This window comes from Sus scrofa, chromosome 6 (genome assembly GCF_000003025.6).
Source record: "Sus scrofa isolate TJ Tabasco breed Duroc chromosome 6, Sscrofa11.1, whole genome shotgun sequence".
In the NCBI taxonomy this organism is placed as follows: domain Eukaryota; kingdom Metazoa; phylum Chordata; class Mammalia; order Artiodactyla; family Suidae; genus Sus; species Sus scrofa.
In genome coordinates this window covers 72,788,479-72,794,478 of record NC_010448.4, presented here as the reverse complement: position 1 = coordinate 72,794,478, position 6,000 = coordinate 72,788,479, and positions in this window count along the sequence as shown.

Below are 6,000 nucleotides of genomic sequence, written 5' to 3'. Positions count from 1 at the left end.
CCTGACTCAGCTTCTGAAGGAATCCTGTGGAAACCTACAAGGGACAAGACCTCCTCCTCAGGCCAAACAGCCTTTGTTTTTCCTCACCCTTCAGAGGAACTAACTCAGGGTCAAAGTCACTGCTTTGGCAGTGGTGGAAGAGACTCAGTTTACCCAAATTCCACATTAGGTTCAGTGGGCACGAAACCATAGCTCTGCTGCTTCTGGCATTAGAACAAGCATCACTCTAGTACTCTTGAGAGGAAATATCCACCAGTAGCCTAGCCATTTCCATTTGCTTCTTTGCTTAATTATTTCTTAATGGGAAGTGGGTACCATGAGCCTGATAACTGACCCCAATTTTTTTTTGGGGGGGGGATAAAATTCTCAGACCTTCACTTAATGACATAAAACTATGAAAATAAGAGCAGGGGGCACAGGGGCCAGCACAGCCTCCATCCTCAACTACCACAGGTAACCTGACTGAAAAGATTAAGGAGATAACCCTAAGACAATAGCTATTTGTGCACAAACTAAATATTTTAAAGGTTTTGGTGGTGGTGGGGGATTGTTTGTTTGTTTTTGCTTTTGAGGCTGCACTGGTGGCACATGAAGGTTCTTAGGCCAGGGTCCAATCAGAGCTACAGCTGCCAGCCCACACCACAGCCACAGCAACACAGGATCCAAGTCTCATCTGCAACCTACACCACAGCTCACGACACCGCTGGATCCTTCACCCACTGAGCAACCTCATGGTTATTAGTCAGATTCATTTCCGCTGCACCACAATGGGAACTCCAAAAACCAAATATTTTATTTATTTATTTATTGGTGTTTTTTTTTTGGTCTTTTTGCTATTTCTTGGGCCGCTCCCATGGCATATGGAGGTTCCCAGGCTAGGGGTCCAATCGGAGCTGTAGCCACCCACCTACGCCAGAGCCACAGCAACGCGGGATCTGAGCCGCGTCTGCAACCTACACCACAGCTCACGGCAACACCGGATCCTTAACCCACTAAGCAAGGGCAGGGACCGAACCCGCAACCTCATGGTTCCTAGTCGGACTCGTTAACCACTGCGCCACGACGGAAACTCCCTATTTATTGGTCTTTTTAGGGCCGCACTCACAGCATATGGAGTTTCCCAGGCTGGGGTCTAATCGGAGCTACGCTGCCGGCCTACACCACAGCCACAGCAATGTGTGATCTGAGCTGCATCTGCAACCTACACCACAGTCATAACAATGCCAGATCCTTAACCCACTGAGCGAGGCCAGGGATTGAATCTGCAACCTCATGGTTCCTAGTCGGATTGTTTCTGCTGCGCCACAACAGGAACTCCCCAAACTAAATATTTTATTTTATTTGTCTTTTTGCTATTTCTTTAGGCCGCTCCCGCGGCATATGGAGGTTCCCAGGCTAGGGGTCTAATCAGAGCTGTAGCCCCCGGCCTATGCCAGAGCCACAGCAACACAGGATCCGAGCCGCGTCTGCAAACTACACCACAGCTCATGGCAACGCCGGGTCGTTAACCCACTGAGCAAGGCCAGGGATCAAACCCACAACCTCATGGTTCCTAGTCAGATTCGTTAACCACTGCGCCAAGACGGGAACTCCCCCAAACTAAATATTTTAAATATCAAGAAATATAATTCCAAAGTTAGATTTTTTTTTCATTTAAAAAATCTGGTTAAGATATTTTAAAATGTTATAAATCAAAGTGTTGATAAAAATGTTTAGGATTAAGGCCAAACTGAACTTATAGACTAAACCAAAGCCTTAAATCTATTCTTTCTGAAAAGGAAGAACAAGGATGGCTCTCCAGGCCATCCCTAGCTGCATGCCATCATTCAAGACCAGCTTAACATAAATAAAATCATGGTGTCCTTAACAGATTGGTAACCTACCAGCTCTGATGTGGTTGGTGGGATGCTGAGACCTCAGACCTGGTGGGGAATCCAGGTGGTGACTCCAGAGGAAGAACAGTCTGCATCTTTTCTTTGCTGTCTGAGGATTTTATAGACCTTTCTAATCACACCCTCCCCCTTTCCAACTGCAAACTTCTAATCAGAAATCTATACCTAACTAGATTCCAGATGGTCCATCAGATTAATCCTGATCAGATTTTTGTCTTTTCTCAAATGAATTGATGGAATCAGATTCATTGAGAAGGACAAAAATGGCCTGGGGTGGTGGAGGGGGGGTGCATAGGAGTCACGGCATTATTCTTGGATTCACTCCACAGGCATTAATTGAGTTTTGCTAATATGAGCAGTTGCATTCCTGGGTGTGAGACAGGTTAGGCTTAATTTGTTCCTGATGTGGGAGAAAGAAGGAAGGAAAGAAAGAGAAAAGAAGGAAGGAAGGAAGGAAGGAAGGAAGGAGGAAGGAGGAAGGAGGAGAGGAGGAGGGAGGGAGGGAGGAGAGGAGAGAGAGGAGAAGAGAGAGAGAGAAAGAGAGAGAGAAAGAAGAAAGAAGGAAAGAAAGAAAGGAAGAAAGGAAGAAAGAAAGAAAGAAAGAAAGAAAGAAAGAAAGAGAAGGAGGGTGTTCCTGTTGGGGTGCAGTGGGAATGAACCCAACCAGTATCCATGAGCATGCTGGTTCACTCACTGGGTTAAGGATCTGGCATTGCCATGAGCCGTGGTGTGGGTTGCAGATGCAGAATCGTATCCTGTGATTCTGTGGCTTGGTGTAGGCTGGCAGCTGTTAGCTCTGATTTGAACCCTAGCCTGGGAATTCCATATGCTGCAGGTGAAGCCCTGTTGCCGGAGGCCAGCTCCGGCGGCCAGGGAGTGTACACTTTTTCCCAAAGGAGAGGGGCGGATATCGGCTTTTGCAATGGAGACAGCCTCTTTGTCCCTTTTTTCAGGGCACTGTACTGCTCAAATTTTAATGGCAAAAGTGGTAGATTATACAGACAGTTTTTCACTACAGATTACATCATAGTGTTAAAAGTACATTGGTTAACTTTTACATGGTACAGCAGCTATACATCACGTTCTAACATCTTTGTCTTAACTAAATTTAGTGAGTACAATTTAAGGGCAATTAGGTACAATACATCATGTGGAAAGGAGGAGACCCAGTACAAATCATCCCATGGCCAGCAAGTCTCCACAAGTTGAAGAGGTCACGGACACAAGAATTGGGCATTCACAAATCTTGTTTTTAGACTGGGGCTTATCTTTAAAGCGTTATGGCAAGGAGACAGTGTAAGAAAATATAAACCAACTTAACTAGCTATCACTTAAAAGCTTCTATAACTCATAGCTAGGTGTCTTTTGATCAAGAGTAATATATGTTTAACTTCTATGATCCTCATTAAAATTCTAACTCTAAAGTTTACTGTATACTAGTTAGTAGATCAACACTATGTTTTAATTAAGTTGGATTTAAATAGGGGAAAGTCCTTCAGGATGAAATTCTTCTTATATTATTGTCATAATTCTGTTAAATCACAAATCACCACAGGAAAATAAGAATGGAAAATAAGAATAATAAGCAAATAATCAGGAAAGACTGAGGAAAACTGAATAACAAATAAAACAACAGGATAGACTAGGTCACCTGAGAAACAATCCATGTTCTTCAGCGCAAACATGGAAATTGCTTTCCCAGGAAAGCCCCAATTCTTCCCCATAAACATCAAAATGAGAGCTGAAACCTGAGGCCTGCCCTCGGCTTTTACCGTTCAGGCAGGCTTTTTATCCTGACCAGAAGCCCACCTTCGGCATGGACCATTCAGGTGAGCTCCCTTCCTTGGTTAGGAACTTGCCTTCAGGTTTTTCTGCCATCAGGCAAGGTCCTTTTTTTTGAGTCCTTGCATCTCCTTGGCTCCCTGCAAAGCCCTAAAAAGAAAGAAAAAGTGGGGGGAGAGAGAAAGAAAGAGAGAGAGGGAGGGAGGGAGGAAGGAAGGAAGAATGGAAGAAAGGCAGGCAGGCAGGCAAAAAAGAAGAAAGGAACAAAGAACCAAAGGCATTATTGTTGGGAAATCTTTGGCCAGATGAAAATAATCAAAATGTCCCAGATTTAAAAGAGCTTCCTGAAGACAGCGATGTCTTTCCCAAAGGAAACCACACGAGTCCCTGCATGAAGTTCCCACTGAGTGTTATGTTGATAACATAGTAGCGCATGAGCCAATTCAGGGAGCAAGGAAATGACACTCCAGGCCCAAGTGAAAGTTTCTCTGAATGCGGTCAGGTTACAATCACACTGAGAAGTAAGGATGGGGCCTGGGGATAGTGCAGTGGGACATTCATAAAAGGATCCAGTGAATGACACAAACTAAAATTTTTTCCCCCCTTTTTGGTAGTAAACAGATTAAAAGATTTTTCTCTGGGTGGAGTTTAGAAATTAAAAGGGACTAACTAAGAGGAGACAGTGTATCCTTTGACCCCTTTCTTCCCAGAAAGATGGGATCGACTCTGCAAAGTGGTTTTAAAACACTAAATCTGAGAATGTTAGTACAGTAAGACACCCAGCCCTCAGGGGAATTCGGACATTTCTGAGTTTGAGAGCCACTGAGGGTGGGTGCTCTGAGCTCTTTGGGAACTTGGAGCCAGAGGAGAAATAAAGGTGAGAGAATCACACATAAGCTGGTCCTCATATTGCCAGCTGCTGCCAGGAGATGCTTTCTTTAAGGCTTTTCCCAGAAGATGCTCCCCAGATGCCAATTAGCTCCAGCCATTTTCCAGGGGCCTTGGGAACCCAATCATAATCCCTTTCCAACAATAGTTAGTGTTCCCTCAAACTTAGATAAGTTCAAAACAGGATCTGATGAAAGCATGCCACTAGGCACAGAAATAAAATTCTTTTCTTCTCGTCATATTAAGCACAATTCACACGTTCCAACCCCTTTTCCTCCTTGCTCCTGTCAGATCATGAAGTATCTGTCCACAGCAGACACATTTCAGCTGCTCAGCCTGGGGCGCACCTGTCTCCTGATTCGAAGGCAGTTTACTTCTTTGGGTGATGTTGGGAGCATACTGTCTGGATCTTGTGAAGGTATATCCTTTACTCTTTCTTGGGGGGACCTCTCTTGGGTCATATTGGTTTGAGTCATTATTATTAGGGTTTTTTTTTTGTTTTGTTTTGTTTTGTTTTTTTTGTCTTTTCTAGGACCACACTCGTGGTATATGGAGAGGTTCCCAGGCTAGAGGTCTAATCGGAGATGTTGCTGCCGGCATACACCACAGCAACAGCAACTCGGGATCCAAGCCACATCTGTGACCTATACCACAGCTCACGGCAACACTGGATCCTTAACCCACTGAACAAGGCCAGGGATCAAACCCACAACCTCATGTTTTGTAGTCGGATTCGTTAACCACTGCGCCACGATGGAAACTCCAAGAACTCCCTTTTCTTAAAGGCTACACCTGCAGCACATCCTGGGCCAGGTTCAAATCCGAACAGCTTACAGCATCGCCAGATCTTTAACCTACTGAGCCAGCTCAGAGATCAAACTGATACCCTCACAGAGACAACTCCGGGTCCTTAACCTGCTGAGCCACAATGAGAAATACAAGAAACCACATATTTTCAAACAAACAAAGAACTGGTTTTGGAAGCCATATTTTGGGTCTCAGTTTTACCTCAAGGTGTCTCACAGATGTTGATGAAGACATTAGGAAAATTAATGTTAATTAGGCTAACAGGGAAATAAGAAAAAATTTAAGGGAAATTCTAGAGACTTCTTCCTAACAAGTTGGGAATTTTGAGGGTTTTATCCCAAATATAAAAATCTTTAATTGTTATTAAGAAATGAAACAAGAGCGTTCCCATCATGGCTCAGTAGTAACGAACCCGGCTAGGATCCATGAGGATACAGGTTTGATCCCTGACCTCCCTTAGTGGGTTAAGGATCCTGCATTGCATAGAGCTATGGTGTAGGTTACTGACATGGCTTGGACCCCATGTTGCTGTGGCTGTGGTATAGGCTGGCAGCTATGGCTCCGATTCAACTCCTAGCCTGGGAACATTCATATGCTGCAGGTGTGGCCCTAAAAAAAATACAAAAAAAAA